This window comes from Bos indicus x Bos taurus, chromosome 8 (genome assembly GCF_003369695.1).
Source record: "Bos indicus x Bos taurus breed Angus x Brahman F1 hybrid chromosome 8, Bos_hybrid_MaternalHap_v2.0, whole genome shotgun sequence".
NCBI classification, from domain to species: domain Eukaryota; kingdom Metazoa; phylum Chordata; class Mammalia; order Artiodactyla; family Bovidae; genus Bos; species Bos indicus x Bos taurus.
Window position 1 is genome coordinate 21860214 of NC_040083.1, and position 20477 is coordinate 21880690.

Sequence of the window (20477 nt, forward strand, 5' to 3'; positions counted from 1 at the left end):
AAGCATGACTGCTTTCTCGTTATTACACCTCCCAATGGCACCTCACTCCAGTACTCTTGCCTGGAAAATCCCATGGACGGAGGAGCCTAGTGGGCTGCAGTCCATGGGGTCGCTAAGAGTCGGACACGACTGAGCGACTTCACTTTCACTTTTCACTTTCATGCATCGGAGAAGGAAATGGCAACCCACTCCAGTGTTCTTGCCTGGAGAATCCCAGGGACGGGGGAGCCTGGTGGGCTGCCGTCTATGGGGTCGAGCAGAGTCGGACACGACTGAAGTGGCTTAGCAGCAGCAACAGCAGCAGCAGTACCTAAGAGTCAGACATGACTGAGCGACTGAACTGAACTGAGTACCTAATACAATCCCTAGCACACAGTTAGCTAAGGATGGATGTAGGGTATCTAATCTCATTCATCTTTTTTTTAATTGAAATGTAGTTGATTTACAATGTTGTGTTAATTTCTGATGTACAGCAAAGTAATTCAGTTTTATATATATATATATACACACATCCTTTTATATATATATATATTATTTTCCATTATGGTACATCACAGAATTTCGAATATAGTTCTCTGTGCTATACAGTAGGAACTTGTTGTCTATATATTTATATATAGCAGTATGCATCTGCTAATCCCAAACTCCCAATCCATTCCTCCTCTACCTCCCCTCCCCCTTAGCAAGCACAAGTCTGTTCTCTATGTCTGTGAGTCCATTTCTGTTTTGTAGATAAGTTCACTTGTGATTTCTTTCTGTCCTCTTAACTTTTATGTCTGCAGATTGAAGTCTGATGAGGAATCCTCATAAGCATCTCCTTTTTTATTTGCCCTTCAGATCTTACCTTTATCTAAACTCTCCTATAGGTATACAGGCCAAAACCATACAGTATTCTAGGGACATACATAAGCTCCCTATCATTATACAAATAGAGGGTAATATATTTTTTCCTCATTTTCAAAATTTTTCCAGTGATGATTATGATTTTGTTGGCTTCTAAAGTAAAAGCAATAGATCAAATTAGAGTCTTTGCAATGACTGCTCAGCCTCCTTTTCATAAACAAGAGCTCAAAGCCAGTGCAGTGTCCCCTGACAAGTATCTTTTTCCTTAATTGTGATCATGATCACCCACTCTCTGCAAGGATTTCTTCCAGCCCTGGTTACCCTAGTCCTGCTCAACAACTTATGAAGTACAACTTACTCCTTCCAACTAGAATATGTGGGGGAAAAAAAACCTAGAAACCACTGATTTTCTGTTTTCCCTAAATTAGCCATTTTCCATCTTGCCATCTAATTTCCTCTCTCAACATTTAATAATTGTAATTAATGCTTATAAAGTGCTAGATTTATATGGGGCACTGTTCTAAGTGGTTCTCATTATATACAAATACTCATTTAATCCTCACAAAATCCATATGGCATCCATATCATGATTATCCCTATTTTACCTGAGGCACAGAGCAATTCAGTTATTTGTCAATAACAAATATTCTGTAAATAATATATGGCAGAGTACAGCTTTAAACCTCTGCAATCTGACTCTTAACCTAGAGCTAGTGTTTGGTGGAGAGGGAGAGCAAGAGAAAAGACAAAGAGTCTTATCTGAGCCCATCTACTATTAGCAGACACTTTGGGTGAATCTGTTGAGTCTCGTTTTTGACATCCGTACTGTGAAGATAATAATCAGATACCTCACAGTTTGTTAAGAGTAGTAAATATAACCACGTATGCAAAATATCTGGCTGACAGAAAGTGCTTAACAAATGTCATTTCTCTCTCTCCTCCACCCAGTTGGTTCTGTTTTTAGGGTATCACAACCATTTGCAAGCCACCATTAGAAATTGTACAGTTTATTTCTCAGCTCTGTCCTGTACTAATGGTGTGAACTGAATCCCCATTTCCTTTACTGTAAACTGGCAATCATAAAACCCATCGTAAGATTAAATGAGATCATGTTTGAAAGGCAATTAACACAGTGCCTGGCATATGGTAAATGCTCAATAAATGATAGCAGCTATAAGGATGGTGATGATAAGGAACAGGAGGGGATTATTAAGAATTATGGTGATATTTCCAGCTTAATTCTCTCTCTTCACCTAAAAAAAAAAAAAAAAGACTGCCATCTGCCTCCAGGACTATAAGAAATAGAAAACCTTGACATTGCTACTTCCTTGAGGGAGACACTTGAGTCCCCAGAGACTATCCTCAAACACAACAGTCTCAACCTTCTAGTGCATACGATCATTTAGGAGATTTACTAAAATTTCAGATAGCAGGGGCCACCCAGTAATTCTGGTCAGTAGGAAAGGCATGGGGTCCAGAGACCCAGAGATCTACACTTTAAACAAGCTCTCAAGTGACGTTGAGTTGGGAGTCTTGGGATCACACTAAAAAACATTCCTGTGATTAAATCAGCATATGTATTTTCCTTGAACCAAGATCATTCCTAAGAATCTAAGTGAAAGTTTTAATGAGATTTAAGATTGGTTGTTACTTTAAAGGGATTATTTATTGGGAAATATTTATCACTGCTTGCCAACTCAAAATATTTGTTTGAATACCTCACAATTTTATTCTTGAGAATAAAAGAATAAAAGAATAAAATATATGTATACACACACATATATATATGTATACACACACACATATATATGTATACACACACACAGAGATTAGTATATATACACATGTGGCATCGATCCCAGCAGTTTGAAATATCCTTAAAGAACTTCCAGTCTATTTTCATGATCTCATACGGCCTAGTCTTAAATTTTAGTCCCTGCCAGACAGATGGTGTCATTAAATATTAATCTATTGTTACTTGAAGGATAATGAATTTGTGTTTTATGTAATCCTGAAAGGGATAATCTTGTTTTGTTCAAACTGTATTCCTCACACACTTATCAAGAATGCTTTAATGCACTTCTCAAAGTTCACCAGTGAACAAGTTTCCAATACTAGTAGACAAAGTTATGTGTAGATAGTGCCACCCTAAAGATTAAGAAGCTGAGAGGGGAGAGTTTGCATTTTCACAGACCACAGAGAAACGCACCATAATAATGTAACCATTATCAAACTGATTCTGTGCTCAAGTCACTACACCTTGTCTGCCATCACCTAAGTTTGTTCAGCTTTGGTTGGCTTTGGAGAAAAAGAATTTTCAAAGAAAAATATAACATTTGCATAATATTTTACTTATGGCCTTTGTGACAGCTTCCACGGTATTATTAAGAAGTTAAATTTTAAATTCTTCCAGATACAGAATTAAGTTCACACCTCAGTGAAGCAGATGAACTCATCTTTACTGATCTCAAAAATGTTTGAGACATCTGATATTTTTAGATGTCTCTGGCCAAGTGTTAAGTAAACTAGAAGCTAAAGGAAAACTTATTAAAGGTCCTTCTTAATATAAATCAACTAACTTGAAGATAATGAAAAACTCACCTTTCATATTTTTTTAGTATTTTTCCAGCATTTGTTATGTAAAGAATTATATCAGATAACCTTCACTAATTAGATCTCCTCTTCAAGACCAAGAACTTTTAACCTATTTTTTGCAATGCTTGGAAGAAACATGTTTTAATTAATTAGCTCAATCTAATACCAAATTTAAAGGAAAAAATAAGAAGCTTAGTTTGTGGTTTCAAATCTGTTAAAATGTGTTCCAAAAACTATTCTAAGTCTTATTATATATTTAATGTCTTGTTAGTCATTCAGTCATGTCCAACTCTTTGCAATCGCATGGACTGTTGCCCACCAGGTTCCTCTGTCATGGAATTTCCCAGGCAGGAATACTGAAGTGCGTTGTCGTATCCTTCTCCAGGGGATCGTCCCTGACCTAGGGTTTGAACCTGGATCACATGCATTGCAGGCAGATTCTTTACCATTTGAGTTAATGGCTTAGTCCTACTATTAAATGTTTTTAATATTATCTTTTGAAATTAGAGGTTAAAATGGTCGTTTTCATCTTGCTACTCATTCTATGCCTTTTAAAGGTAAAGCTATTTGACTGGAAAAAAGAGGAGAGAGTCTTTTTAAGGACTGAGGGGCCATGGTAAATTAGAATCCTGTGAGAGCCTTGCGCAGTTGATTGTGTAAGAAACAGGTGCCTGTTGGGTTTCTCTTTGCTTTGACAAGCAGGTGTGTGGTTTGCAGCTTTTGCTGATCTATCCAGACACTCAAGTTCAGACAAAAGCAATCCAAAGTTCCTGTCATTTTTTGTTTATTTTACCTAAGTAACTCTTGTGAACTCCACCCAGGCCTGGGAGTCTGCTTGCCCAGGAATAATTTTACTGGGTACATTCAGTGGCATTTCAAATTTCAGAAGGATGACTTTATAGAGTTGGCTAATACTCTTTTCGTAGAACCTGGCCTTGTCTCTTAAAGCCTCCTGGAAGGTAATATCAGTATAACCTACGTCTATTCAAAGTAGATGTTTAAGGGAGAATAAGTCTCTAGTCTAGTGCATTTAAATTAACTTCCTACTCTTACTCACTCATAGACATATTCAGAAAACCATGTTTTGCATTTTCCTGGGTAGAAGAACCACAATTTCCCAAAAATTCTCAATGGGTCAACTAATTTCAAAAAGTAAAAAACAACAGACATAGAGAAAATAATAAATGATTACTTGTCTTTGCTTTAGTATAAAGTATGATAAAACACTGTAACACTGACTTCTTATGTCCTTTTATAATCACAGCAATCAAAGGCTGATTATTAGGCCCTTTTTCCTCTCCTCAAGGTTGATGTGAGCATCTGCACAGGAGGTATTGCTCAGGGTGCCAGGCCCTTGAGAGGGCTGTCTGCCAAGACAGTTTTAGGGGCAATCAGAGCACTGGTGGATTATCAGATGACTTTAGATGGCACCAGCTTGATATTTAGGTAAATTCAGCTAGTCATGGATGTCTCCCTTGACATACTCTTTTAGTGCTTCCGGTTACAGCAGGAGCATGGTACCAGTTGGCATAGGGATTATTTCACCACTTCAGTGACACTCCCTAGTGTCTCCTTTCAACAGGAATAGCAGGCCTCCAGCTCAGTCTTCACAGGAAACTATATCTGACAAGAATTTAGTAACACTACTTAGCTCATGGTATTTTTTGGGGGGGGGGGTATTTCTTTTTATATTCTATTTAAGGCAAATAATCCTGGTTTTCAATTTTAGTTAATAAGAAAGTTTATTTTTAAAATAAATATACTATTAAATAGGAGGAACAACTTAAAATGTTTTTATTAGTACAGATGACACAAGGATATGATAAAATCATAAGATTGGGATGTAAATAATAGAAGTTTGAGGAGCACCAGACTAAACAATTGCTAATCAAGTCATGCCTTTTATTTTTACAGAGATTAACAATCTTTTAGAAAATTCAGTCTGTTTAGGATGTCTTATAACCAGCAATAGCAATTTCTAGTAAGCTTTCCTGAAAAAAAGTATTTGTATGAGAGATGCCTTTAACATTAATTACTTAGGATGCTTTTAAATGCTTATAATAGAAAACATGCAGGGTTTCCCAGGTGGCTCAGTGGTAAAGAATCTACCTGCTAATGCAAGAGACACGGATTTGATCCCTGCATTGGGAAGAACTCCTGGAGGAGGTGGAAACAGCACCCCACTCCAATATTCTTGCCTGGGGAATCCCAGGGACAGAAAAGTACAGTCCGTGGGGTCACAAAAGAGTCAGACACAACTTAGTGATTAAACAACAACAATAGGAAACATAACTAAAAGTATCTTGAAAGTGAAAGTGAAGTTGCTCAGTCGTGTCTGACTCTTTGCAACCCCGTGGGCTGTAGCCTATCAGGTTCCTCTGTCCATGGGATTTTCCAGGCAACAGTTCTGGAGTGGATTGCCATTTCCTTCTCCAGGGGATCTTCCCAACCCAGGGATTGAACCCGGGTCTCCTGCATTGTAGACAGACGCTTTACCATCTGAGCCACCAAGGAAGTTCCTAAAAGTATCTTAATAAGGACTAATTCCTAATAGTTCCAGCATGGATTCAGGCAGTGACTCGGTGACATCAGGGGCCCAGGTTCTTGCCATCTTTTCCTCTGCCATTCTTAGCATGTCAGTTTTGTCCTTGGCTTTGTTTTCTCATCGCAGGAGAGCTTCCATGGCACCAGCTCTCATCCAACAATAACCAGATGCAGAAAAGTATGAAACTTTTGTCCCTTTCCAGAGGAGACAAAACCTAAAAGTTCCCTTATTTGCCTCCACATTTCTTAAGCAAGATTACACCTGTATAAAATCAAACATTACCAGGAAGAAAAGGAATTACATCAGGATTGCCTTAACCTAATGCTCATTCATCCACTGAGGCCAAGGAGGGACCAATAAAGATTATGGGCTTTCATAGGGTATATAAGGTTTTCACAAAAGCTGGTCAGGGTTCTTAGCTAAGAGGAGACTCTGCCTTGGGCCCACCGGTGTAATAAACTGTGCTCCACTATCTGAAAAAAAAAGATTATGGGCTTAGTAACTGAACAGTGTTGGGATTCTCTTGGCAAGGAAGTAAGAGGGTTATGGCTGTTGAATTTCAGTCCACATTGCTTGCCATGAGCTTGCATTAACACAAGACTTGAACAAGTTAGGACATGCAGAAAGCCTCAGGATTAATGTTGGAGAAAACTCTTATTTCAGAGTCACAAGTAATAGAAACCTTGGCCGAACTGACAAGATACACACAGAAAATGGAAGCTAACAGTTTTGTTTTGTTTTTAAGAGTCCAAAGAGAGTAAACTCTCAAAAAATTATATCTCAAGGATTTAAAATACACTGATTGGTTGATAATCATTCTCCTTTATTCCACCCGCCTCAGCTATTGTGAGCAGAAAAGACGTGAAGGGCAATGACGGGCCAATTTTTAAAGTGGCTGTGATTGTTATTACTTTTAAGAATACGATATTGTTTAAAGCTGCAGAGTAGAAATCATGGAGGGAAAATAAGAACACTGTTTGAACTTCATTAGACATTTTTTTACACTTTAACTTACATGTGGAGTATGTGAAGGGGCATCTTTATCTTGTCTGTGCAGAGGCCTTGGCCATTTTTAATCTGGTCCTGACAGACAACTTTAGCTCCAGCAAATGAGATGTTCTGATAGCCTCCAACTCACCTCAGTTGAGTTACTAGTGTTATAAATGCACTCTAAGCATAATTCTTGGCTTTATTCCCCATTCCAGAATGAATGGAATCAAATAAATGACTGAAGCTGGATCTGGACTGAGACATGAGATAGGAAATGGCCATTCAACAAATATTGAAATATTGTTTGAGCACATAAAGGGTCCCAAGTTCTTTGTATTTATTCTGTTTTCATCCAAACAATTACTCTATAATAGTCATTTTTTAAATTTATTTTTAATTGGAGGATAATTGCTTTACAATATTGTATTGGTTTCTGCCATACATTAACATAAATCAGCCATAGGTATACATATGTCCCCTCTCTCTTGAACCTCCCTTCCACCTCCCACCCCATCCCATCCCATCCCACTTCACCCCATCCCTCTAGGTTGTCACAGAGCACTGGTTTGAGCTCCCTGAGTCACATAGCAAATCCCCACTGGCTATCTATTTTACACATGGTAATGTAGGGCCAAAGAAAGGGAGTGATTTCTTTGAGTTTACAAAACTGGTAAGTATGGAACCAAGACTTGAACTTGGGCTTTTCTAACCCTAAATCCTGTCTTCTTTCCATTGAACTATCCTGCCTCCTGAGGGTCTGTGCAACCAAATACCAAAGAACAAAATTAAGAGGTTATGAAATGAGATCCAAGGTACAGGCTGAGATGTGAAGGAACAGAAAAGCAAGAGTCAAAACCAAATCTAGGCGACAAACAGATATTTAACCCCTACTATGTGCCAAGCCATGGAATAGAAGAGAGGTTGGCATACATGTCTAGACATGATGGAAAAGGGAGAGTGGGTCAAGAATCAATAGTGACTCCAAGACATTCTGCGATCTCAAAGGAGGGGCTTTTTATATGTTCCTTGGTGTGGGGCCAGAACAGGGAGTAGGTGTGGCTGGGACTTGGGGATAAACAGGCACACCTGGGCAATAGGAATGCACTTGGCTGGGTGGGGTTGGGGAAAACAAACTTATTGGTAAGCTTGCCTTTTCACAGCTGGGTGAGATTTCCCTTACTGTATACTTATGTGCATCTGAGGGCAAATTCTAGCTACCCAACTCTTAATTAACTGACAGACATTCTCTCCTTAATCATCACCCAAATATTTCCATATTTTATATCCTGGTAGAATTTATTTTTATCTTGAATTTTAGTAACCACAGTGTATTGGGGGTTATTAAATCTCTAATAGTGTTACCATAGCTGAGATCCCCCTGGAAAGAATATTGCTCCATTAGCATTTATTCTGTTCTCATTCCAAAAAGCTGGGCTATTGTTCCCTGAGTTGTCATCTGGGTGTAGTTGTTATCTTAGATATCTGTCACTTGGAGGGTAAATATTATTATTATGGTTGTTGGCCCAGATGATACCACATAGTTTCAGCTGTATGATTCATCTTGCCGAAAAGAATGTAATTTCTTTTAGTGTATCGACTCTAACCTGCCAGTCTTCATAGTGGCCTGCATATTTTTGACCAGGTCTTCTCATACTTGGGCTTCCCTGGTGGCGTAGAGGTTAAAGTGTCTGCCTGCAGTGCAAGGAGACCTGGGTTCGATCCCTGGGTCAGGAAGATCCCCTGGAGAAGGAAATGGCACCCCACTCCAGTATTCTTGCCTGGAAAATCCCATGGGCGGAGAAGCCTGGTGGGGTCCACGGGGTCGCAAAGAGTTAGAAACGAATGACTTCACTTTTACTTTCACTTTCTCATACTTATCAGTGCTACCAAGACAATGTGGCAGATGTCTGTATCTAGCCAAATCTAAAGAAAAACAATGTTAGTGCTGAGACATACTTTCAATTTGGGCATACCTAGAGCCCATTTTGGAGAAGGAAATGGCAACCCACTCCAGTGTTCTTGCCTGGAGAATGCCAGGGACCGCGGAGCCTGGTGGGCTGCCCACAGAGTTGGACACGACTGAAGCGACTTAGCAGCAGCAGCAGCAGCAGCAAGAGCCCATTTTAGTTTCATTTATGGCCCAAAGTTGGATATATAACCCAAAGCAAGTTGGAAAAATCCTGGAAGGTCAATCCAGGCAAAAGTATTTCCTGAGCCAGAAAAACCAACGCCATACCCCTTCCTACCCTCTTTCTCTGAGAGCACAAAGGAAACTACCCTACAGGCTACTGGGCAAAGGTCAAAAGGTACATGGATCAGTTTAATGCTACTGACCTCAGGAAAGTACACATAAACTCATTTTACTAAATATAGTTGTGTCTCAAAAGCATTGAGCTCATTTTTTTAAATGTATTTTTCTGTATTTAAACATACTTTGGAGTTAGCCTGTAAAAGTATCAGTTCAGTTCAGTTCAGTCGCTCAGTTGCGTCCGACTGTTTGCAACCCCATGAATCACAGCACGCCAGGCCTCCCTGTCCATCACCAACTCCCGGAGTTCACTCAGACTCACGTCCATCGAGTCAGTGATGCCATTCAGCCATCTCATCTTCTGTCATCCCCTTCTCCTCCTGCCCCCAATCCCTCCCAGCATCAGAGTCTTTTCCAATGAGTCAACTCTTCGCATGAGGTGGCCAAAGTACTGGAGTTTCAGCTTTAGCATCATTCCTTCCAAAGAAATCCCAGGGCTGATCTCCTTCAGAATGGACTGGTAAAAGTATAGGTAATGTGAATATTGTCTGCTTGACTTGGGAGCAGCTCTAATTGTGAAATAGCCAGAAAGCGCTGAAGCTGGAGTCAGAAAGAATCTTAGGTCCAAATTCTGACTCAACTATTTGATTCTGCATTACTTTAGGCAAGTTACACAATTTCCCTAAATCTCTTCATCTAAAATATAGGGATAATAAATTTTACTTTAGCAAATCGTTGGTTTGAATCCAATGAGATGATGCAAATGAGTACTTATAACAGTGAATGACTCTGAAGGAACTATAAAGTGGCATTTAGATTTAAAAAGCAATAGACTCAGTCACGGGTCAGGAAGTGAATGTACTTAACATGTAGAGTGACTATTTGATTATTGAGAAAAAAATTGGAAGTTTGGATATTTTGAAAATTCCATGTAAGATATACATGGAATATATGTAGAAATATATGCAGAAAGTGAAAGTCCCTCAGTCGTCTCCGACTCTTTGCGACCCCATGGACTATACAGTCCATGGAATTCTCCAAATACTCCAAATACGGGGTCATTGGTATTTGGAGATATACAGCAACCACCCTCCAAATACCAATGATCCCCGTATCTAAATTCGCAGCCTTGACCTCTCCTCCAAGTTTTAGACTCTGATATCCAGCTCCCCACAGGACTACTACATCTCAACATGTCCAAAACTGAACTCAGCATCTTCACCCTTCAAAACCATTGTTATTTCCTAGCTCGGTGGAGTGTGCCCATAATTCACTCAGTCACAAAATTCAGAAATTTGAATGTCGTCCTAGAATCCTCCATCTCTCATGTTCCACCCTAAACATCTGAATCAAGGGCAGTAGAACTGTGTTTCTTAAACCTGGCAGAGCTTCAGAACTAGGGTGCTTTGGAAAAATATCAAGTCCTGCCCCAGAGGTTCTAATTCAGAAGGCCTGAGGTATATATACTGTGGGAATCCACTTTCAAAAATAAATATGCTGAACTTCCACAAAGAACTGATACTCTTCAAGAGTTGGAAGCCACTGTGGTAGTACACAGTCTTACCAGATTATGCATGTATCTTCATCTCCATTCCTGCTGCAGCTCCTTTACTTTATACCCTCATGTCTTTTTAAAAATAATTGTATTTGTTTATTTTTGGCTATGCTAAGTCTTCATTGCTGTAAGGGCTTTTCTCTAGTTGCTGCGAGAGGGGGCTGCTCTCTTGTTGCGGAGCATAGGCTCTAGGGCACAGAGGCTCAGCAGTTGCAGCTCCCAGACTCTAGAACACAGACTCAGTAGTTGTGGCACATGGGCTTAGTTGTTCCATGGCATGTAGGATCTTTCTGGATCAGGGATCAAACCCATGTTTCCTGCATTGGTAGGCAGATTTTTTTTTTTTTTTTTTTTTTTTACCATGGAGCCACCAAGGAAGCCCCTTGTCTCTGTCTTGAATACAGAAATCACTGAATTAGTGGTCACTCTGCATCCAATCCCCCAGCCACCATCCCATTTTATCTATCTTTCCAGTGCTGCCAGATCTATGTGAACCTAAGCTTTAGAGGAAAACACATCTCAATTCAAATTCCTGCTTTGCTAATTACATGTCTATAACCTTATGCAAATTAGTTCATCTCTCTAAGATTCAATTTTCTCATCAGGAAAATAAAGATAATACTAATACCTATTAAATGAGATTTGGATGGATGAAATTTATAAATCTCTTAATATAGGTACAGGGACTGGCATATAACAAGCTATTAGAATTATTTAGCTAATATAATTATTTTTGCTATTATGGCACTGCTGCTACTGCTGCTAAGTCACTTCAGTCGTGTCCAACTCTGTGCGACCCCCTAGATGGCAGCCCACCAGGCTCCCCCGTCCCTGGGATTCTCCAGGCAATCCTGGAGTGGGTTGCCACTTCCTTCTCCAATGCATGAAAGTGAAAAGTGAAAGTGAAGTTGCTCAGTCGTGTCTGACCCTCAGCGACCCCATGGACTGCAGCCTTCCAGGCTCCTCCGCCCATGGGATTTTCCAGGCAAGAGTACTGGAGTGGGGTGCCATTGCCTTCTCCGTTTTATGGCACAAATCTATGTAATTCCTGTTTCATTTTCTCCTCTGGCTCCTAGTTTCCTTTTCAGCGAATAAACCCTAAGTTAGGCTTTCTTCATCCCAATTGCCTTTCTCCTACCTGGACCTCTGTGCTTCCCTGATAGCTCAGTTGTTAAAGAATCCGCCTGCAATACAGGAGACCTCGGATTGGTTCCTGGGTTGCAAAGACCCTCTGGAGAAGGGAAAGGCTACCCACTCCAGTATTCTGGCCTGGAGAATTCCATGGGGTCGCAAAGAGTCGGACACAACTGAGCGATTTTCACGTCACTTCACTTACCTGGACCTCTAGTGATCACCAGTCCTGAAACATCCTCTGATGTGGCATTTATTCTTCTACATTTCTTCCCACTCATACCTGAGGCCTGCACAGATTATACAACTCAGCCAAGTGGGAATTGGTGTGATTTGGTTCATCCACTGCCTAGGTCTGACTTACCCAACTACCACCTAACCAGAGTTGGGTGCCCTGACACTAAATAAAGTTAATAAACACAATTCTCTATATGTTTTGTATAGGCCCAATTTACCACAGATAAAGGGCATACAGTACATAACTGTACTCTCCTCTCTAAACATAAAGTTCTGAGTGTTCTTGCCTTAACAATACCTAAAGTTTAAGCTCAGATAGAAGTAAAGAAAAGTAGAAGCTCAGATAAGCTCAGGCAGAAATAAAGGGAAACAGTCTGGAGAGAGTTCATTTTCTGGAGGTGGGCGAGTTTGGTGGTCAGATCAGCTTTGTTATTGTTGTTCAGTCACTCAGTTATGTCACTCTTCACACGCCAGGCTTCCCTGTCCTTCATCATCTCCTGGAGTTTGCCCAAACTCATGTGCTTTGAGTTGGTGATGCCATCGAACCATTTCTCCTCTGTTGTACCCTCCTCCTCCTGCATTCAATCTTTTCCAGCATCAGGGTCTTTTCCAATGAGTCTGCTCTTTGCATCAGGTGGCCAAAGTATTAGAGCTTCAGCATCAGTCCTTCCAATGAATATTCAGGATTGATTTCCTTTAGGATTTTCTGGTTTGATCTCCTTGCTGTCCAAGGGGTTCTCAAGAGTCTTCTCCAGCATCACAGTTTGAAAGCATGCCAATATTCTTTATCAGGGTGTAAAACATCCTGATTCCAGAAACTCTGTGCCTAGGGATATTTGAAGGACTGGGGAGGCAGAGTGAAGCCCTTGGCAAAAGAGATTAGCAAGACACAGCAACAACTATCATGATGATGATGCTTGCTAACTTTTATTGAGTTTTCATTTTAGACTAGGTGCTATGTTAATTCTTTTACAAACATTTCCTCTAATTGCTACATCAACCCTTCAAGAGGTTAAGTACCAGATGGAAAAACTGAGTCTCAAGGGGTTAAGAGACTTGCCCAAGATTACACCAAACCCACTCCCCACCAACTCAATTCCCCCGCAAGAGACTAAGTGTTAAGTGCTCTTAAAGCAGGGATTTCAGTTCACTGAGCGCATGTCCCAGGGGCTCTCTTGAATCAATTTGCATACTTCACTCAGAAGAGCAATTAGTTCCTGTTTCTTTCATCCCCAGAATCCCTTCCTCTTAGTCCAGCCAGACAGGTCTGTGCCCGCTGGTTGTAAGTGAGGCTGGAGCAGAGAGTGACCTGGGTGATTCAAGTGCCACTAGGTGGACAAGACAGTTGTAGACACTGGCCTAGACCACACTATGCTCTTAAATCACACAAGAATTCTATCATAAATCCACTAGACTCTGCCCATCACAGAAAAGTAAATAGCCTCCCTAAGAATTAATTTTGAGGAATTTATCCAAAATAGTCAAGACACGAGGCCTCAGTAGTTATAATACCAAAAAAAAAAAAGCCTAACATCATAGGAATGAATAAGTAATTTTTGACTCAAACTTACAAAAGCAGTCATTAAAACTTACATGACAAATTGTGCCTGACAACTTTGAAACAACAGAAAATAGACTTTGATAAGCTAAAATTTCAAAAGGAGTCAAAATTATATCTACCATATGGACATAATTATGTTTTTGTTCAAAGCATAGAGAACAACTCTGAAAGAATACACCACAGTATGAATGGGTGGTGGAAGCAGAAATCATACTGTTTATTTTTCATAAGTGACATCTTACAGTATTTTTAATGAGCATAATTATTTCTCAGTGCAAAAAAAAAAAAAAAGTCTTATTTTTTAAAAATAAAAAGAATAGTCTCCTAGAAAGTCCTAGCACATTTTGGAATTGTTTCTGAGTCTAACTCAGCCCACCTCCTATTTTCTTATCATGCACCCATGATCCCATGACCAAACAGCCTGGTGGCCTTGTGGTAATCAGAGCTGTTAAGTAACTTCCCTGAAATTTTGAGGGTTTTGACATTTTCTCTACTACCTTACAAAGAACGTTCAACAGGTTTTTGGCTTCATAAACTACCAGAAATCCATTCTTCCTCCCAGCTGTCCATTTTATTAGAATGATGTGTTGAAACACAGGACCACACAAGCAAGGGCTGGTTTTAATTGTTAAACGTTCCCCATTGTGTCTGGTTTCTCTCTGCTCCCTGATGGGCTCTACTAGAACTCCTGTAACCTTGTGTTCCTGAGGGACTCCCAATGCAAATAGGACTGCCCCTGCCCCATGCCAACAGTGTATCCTGAGCAAATGTCATGTCACAAACCATGTGACAAACTTGCATCAGCTAATGATATTCCAGAGTCCTTCCCTAAGAAGGAAGTGGATGCCAGGTGATCACAGTGAACACAAAACTATCAAAGGATCCTTGTTACTGTCTTCCAGCGATTGGTACATTTGCAAGTTCTGTTCCAAATACACTGGCAGCCATTTTACTCCAGGAAGCCAGGGAGGGGAAAGTCTGTTCTTGCATCATTACCAACAGCCTGGGGAAAACCCAGTCCTTTCACACACAAACCAAGCTGGCTGCATTTGATTGCACAGAGCCTAACTGAGTCTCCTTACCAACCCATGCCTTTGGCAGGTACTCACTCAGCACCCCTCTGAGATTTAGTCAAAAAGAATACTCCAGTGGCGCCTTGCAGACATGTAGGTGTGAAACACATGTGATTTTCCACCCCCGCCCCCCGCAGATTCAAGTTCATTTCCATAAAGCAATGTTGCTCTATATGACTACAGAAACCACACTAAAGGTATGAGTGAGGGCTATCTGTATTACTAGAAAGACACTTTGACATACAGTAGATTTTCAAAAAAAGTGTGACAAATGCAGTGCAGGGCTAGATGAAACCAAGAAGATTGAGAAAAAAAAGCTGTAACAGCGGAGAAAGGACAGGGGAAATGTAGATCTATAGATGATAAAGGAGTAAAAAAAAAAAATGGAAAGAAAAGAAAACCTGGGGCAAATTTCCATTCTGAAGAAAAAAAAAAAACACCCACTTTTTACCTCACTTTGGGTCTACATCTGAGAGTATAAACAGCACTGAGGAACCCAGAACCTTCTAACCTGGTAAATTCACTTTTCCACAAATTGTTTCCTCATCTACAGCAACCTTCACATCTTCTTTCAGCCTTCCTCTCTTGCCCACACAAATGAAAAGAAAGGATCTCTGATATTTATGTTTTGCGTTTATTTCTTTTTAATTTTAATGAAATGAGTTAAGACTGAGGAAATCAAAAATGCCATAAAGCGAATTGGAAAAATATTGTGCAGAGACTGACAGCCACTTTGGTGTTAGTTACCCCCGCCTCCTCAGTAAGTGTTGCATGACCGTGGCCTTGTCCAGCTCTCACCAGGGAGCCAAACAAAGTCAGTAAAAATCAGCACCATTTATTAACACTTCATTTTATCAGACTATGAGAAAACCCAGAAGAAGAGTGTACATGACTTCTTCCCTTAAGAAACTGAGAATCTCAAAATGCTGCACACATAAGCCCCAGCTAAGATTGTAAAGGATCTCAGAGCTGGTTAACAGTAAGAAAATGCACATTCATCATATAATAAAAAAAAATATGGAAGAAAGATTGGAAGAAAAATATGGAAGAAAGAAAACCCTTCAGATATCCTAAAAGATTTTGTAGTACAAAACGTGATCCATGGGAGCTTATTAGAAATGTAAGGTCTTGAACCCTACCCCAGATCTCCTGAATTAGCGTTAGCATTTAACACAATCCCCAGTATAGATGTGTGTTCACTAAAGTTTGAGAGGCATTTCACTAAGACTTCTCAAGCCACTTTACACCCGCTGTTAAAAGGAGCCCAGTCCAGCACTCTGTAACAATCTAGAGGGGTGGGAGGGAGAAAATATGACTGTTTTTTGTTGTACAGCAGAAACCAACACAACATTGTAAAGCAGTTACCTTCCAATTAAAAATTAAAATTTTAAAAATTGAGCACAATTTGGCTTAAAACTTTAGATGGGTAAAGTGACTGAAAGTCGCTCAGTCGTGTCCACCTCTTTGTGACCCCATGGCCTATACAGTCCATGGAATTCTCCAGGCCAGAATACTGGAGTGGGTAGCCTTTTCCTTCTCCAGGGGATCTTCCCAACCCAGGGATCAAGCCCAGGTCTCCCACCTTGCAGGCAGATTCTTTACCAGCTGAGCCACACGGGAAGCCCTAGATGGGTAAGAAAAGGTATCGATAGTATAGAGAGAAGACCAACTGTTGGGGTTTCTAGGGGTTTTTTTGTTTTGTTTTGTTTTTAAAAAAAGGGGGGGAGGCATTTCAGAAAGTGCAACAAAATTAAACAAGTACAGGAAGAGGGAAAACAGGGGCTTCAGTTACTGATAAGCTTGATATGAGTCAAATGTCTGTGGCTACCAAAAAAGAAAAAAACTGAAAAGCAAGCAAGTACAAACGCTAGAGACTGCATTAATAGAAGCACGGTATCTAGATCAGGAAGATGACTGCCCTAATCTACCTTATACTTGTCACATCTTATCTTAAGTGCATTCAGTTCAAGACAGTGCAATTCAGAAACAGAGACAAACGCAAGAACACATTCACTTGAGAAGAACCATGATCGTGAAATTAAAATAATGCCCTGGGGAGGGGAAGGGGGAATTGTGGAAGGAATTAGAGTCGGCCAATTTATTTAAGAAAAGTTTGCATGAAAAAGAAGCTCAAAAATATGGAGGAAAATCATTTGGCCTGTGGACAAGCTTTTGAGAACCAGCTGTTAAGATACCTGAATACCATTCAGGCCCCATAAATTTGTCATTCAGGACTTCACTGGATCTTCAGAGCATCTTTTGCAAAACCCAACAAGGCAGAGAAGCAGGTGTCATTCGCCTCAAATTACAGGAGAGCATGATCAACAATGGAGCTTGGTCTAGAGCAAGGTTTTCTGAGCCTTTGTCTAATGTACTTTCATCATCCAGCTTGCTAAGAAATTCCTACTTTGGTAGTCATTACAGAAGAAAAGGAACGAAACGTGACCCAAAAAGTTTATTTTGGTTTTTTTCTTCTACGCTGTCATCCAGATACAGTTGCCCCTGCCTCTTGTGCAGTTGTGTACCTGACACACGGAGAGTGGAACTGAGGCACTGACATTTTATTTTCTTTTAACTTAATTGAAAAACTATAATTATTTTATTTAAACTAATATTTAACTCAGGTCTGAGAAAACTTTAAGACTTTTTAGATACATAAATTTAGTTTTTCAACATTATGAGATCTAAATATTATTTTCAATGACAATTTAGCACCTAATTGATGTGGGCTGTATGTGGAAAGTATGCCCCAGATATCAAATATTTACATGGAAAGAAATACAAAATATTTCAGTATTTTATATATATTTTAAGCTAAAACATTTTAGATATATATTGAGTTAAAATATATTATTAAGATTAATTTCACTTCTTTCTTCTTACTTTTATGATGTGTTTATTAAAAACTTATAATTATCTATGCAGCTCACATTATATTTCTATTAGACACCCCTGTTCTGTGTCATTCTGAAAAAGTTTGAAAAGGAACTCAAACCTCTCTCTCTAAGCTAAGGCTGCCAGTAGTTGACTTTTCTACCAAACATGCCTGACTTCATAAGGAAAGATGCAAACCCCACTGAGAAGAGCACGCTCTCCAACATTTGTTCCTCCATCACCCCTCCAAGTATTGCAGAGGTTTGAGTCGAGTCCCTTAGGAATGCATAGTTTCCTTGCTGTGAGGCACTCTCAAACAATGAAATGAGACATTTCTGGAATGTATTAAATATAAGGAGAAATCCCTTCTCATTCCTGCTCCTTAATTTCGGGTGAGTGGTGATCCCTTAGATGATTCACCTCTTTTGCTACTTCCTTGTCACCCTTCGGGTGAAACTGGTCATAGAGGAGATCACCACCCTGTTCCATCCTCTGCAGGAGAATCAGTAAAAATCAAGCTACATACACTTGAATGACAAGAATGAAGTTACAGATAGCCCAACTCTTCCCATCTCCCCCAGACAAAGCCCAAAAGCTCACAACTGGGAGCTGTGACTTAAGAAATAAGCTTAGACTACATCATTCCTTTCTTCCCCACCTGGCTAACTCCTGCTCATCCCAGTCAAGATTTCTTCTTTCAGTAAACATTTCCAATATCCCAACTGCTAAATGTCAACGTCCTTTCCTCTACCCGTGTTGCACCTTGCGACTCCTTCTTTCATATTTATCACCATTCTCTATGTCAAAGATCTCCTAGAATCTCCTACGGTGTATTTCCTCATCATTGCCTGACATTCTTAAGGTAAAGGCCAACATGCCAAGGACATGCTGACTTTTTGAGAGAATCTGACTAGTTTATGGTTCTAAGGGTATAGGAGGATGTAACGGTGCTTCCCAAACCTCAAGTAGCTACATGCCAATTTCATGTTTTTTTACCATACCTGAGATATTATTAATAAACATCTTTAAATAACTCATGTTTTTCATTTAGATGTATTTAAGGAAGGAACTTTACATCACTGTCATAGATGGAAACCTAATACATTTATACACATTGATAGTATTTAGCAATTAGACATTTATCCATTACCACCTAAAATGTTCTCTTCCGCCACCAGTGGTATATCCATTGAGGAATAATGGTATAGAACCTCATGGCAGAACAGACGGAAGTCTGAACTATGGATACAAGCTCATGAAAATTCCACAGAAAACTAATTTGGCTTAGGATATCAGCTTTTTCAGAACAAAGATTTTCTCTGAACCAAGATCCCTAAGTACGAAGATCCTTTTTCTGAACTCAGAGCTGAGGACAGGATGGGGCATAGGGAAGTGCAGGAACCCAGTAAAGTCCAAGAAAAGCAAAATGGTCCCAAGAAACTCATTCTCCAACACATTCTACCCCCAGGCTCTAGCTCCCAGCAGTGGCATCTGGGTAAGCAGCACCCGGCGAGTGTTGGCATGGAGAAAGAGTTTAACTGGGAGGCAAAAAGAAGCAAATAGATGAAGTCTGAAGTTTAGAGTGTGCCATGGATCCCAAAGTGACCAGACAGGTTTCTCAAGTGCTTTACTTCCTCCTCTATCAAATCTTTTTTTGTGTGTGTGATAGTTTCATAATCTCCCTTAAACCAAGTTCCCCTTTCTTATTTGGGAGTTACAATTTTTACCAGCACAGTTTAGTTGTTCTATATCCATGCACATGGAATGAAATAAAGCTTCTCCCTTCAGAAAAATCACCTTAAAATTCTAGGACCTCAAACTTTATTACAATCCTCCAGGTATGTATAATGACTTTAGATCTAGACTACATGTAGTTTTCTGTACATGATCTTATTTCAGCCAACTCTCAAATGGGAAAAAAAAATGATGGTATTAAAAAAAACTAAATAAACATGGATTTTACACAGTATATCCATAGGGATTTAGGCAATTAGGATGGCAAAGAAAAAGAGCTTCTTTTAGCTAAATGGGTGAGAAATAAGCAGTTTCCTTTGCAGCTAATAAAACTAAGGGTGCTGCAGAGGTTATTTTGAAGGCAGATTTCCACGAACTGTCAATCACTTTCAGTTAACAGAAATTACACCCATATATTCTTAGAAATCTCTGTTTTCTTCTTACTACACAGTGCTAGGGTGATAACGTTCCTCTTTGAGGTGGTGTATATTAAATACACGTGGCTTGACATGAAGATGCTAGGGGATTTTTGCATACTTTCCTAGCCTGGATGCACATATGCTCTTAGAAATATTTTGCAGAGGGAAATGTTTTATGATTTAACACATGTTCCACACAATCTTTTTGAGTAGTAAAAATATTTTTCTAAAAATTAATGGATCTTTAGAAAGAAAGGATTATTTTCTTGGTAGAAAAAACATATATTAATGATTGCTATGTTTAACATGTATAGCTATTCCCTTTTTACTCTTTTGCCTGAAATATCTGACAAATATTGCCTTTCTAGGACTCTTTATAAAGTATGAAAGCAATTTAGTCTCACAGAAATTAATAAGCAGAGCAAATAATATTTTAATAAACAGTAGGGCCAACACATAAATATAACTATTTTTACTATGCAAAAAATGAATGACCTGTAATATTATTAACTTTTAATGTTAATTGTACTAATAATAGCATGCACTTTCACATTTACATTTTCGAGTCTCATAGAGTGCAGAAGGCAATGGCACCCCACTCCAGTACTCTTGCCTGGAAAACCCTATGGACAGAGGAGCCTGGTAGGCTGCAGTCCATGGGGTTGCTGAGGG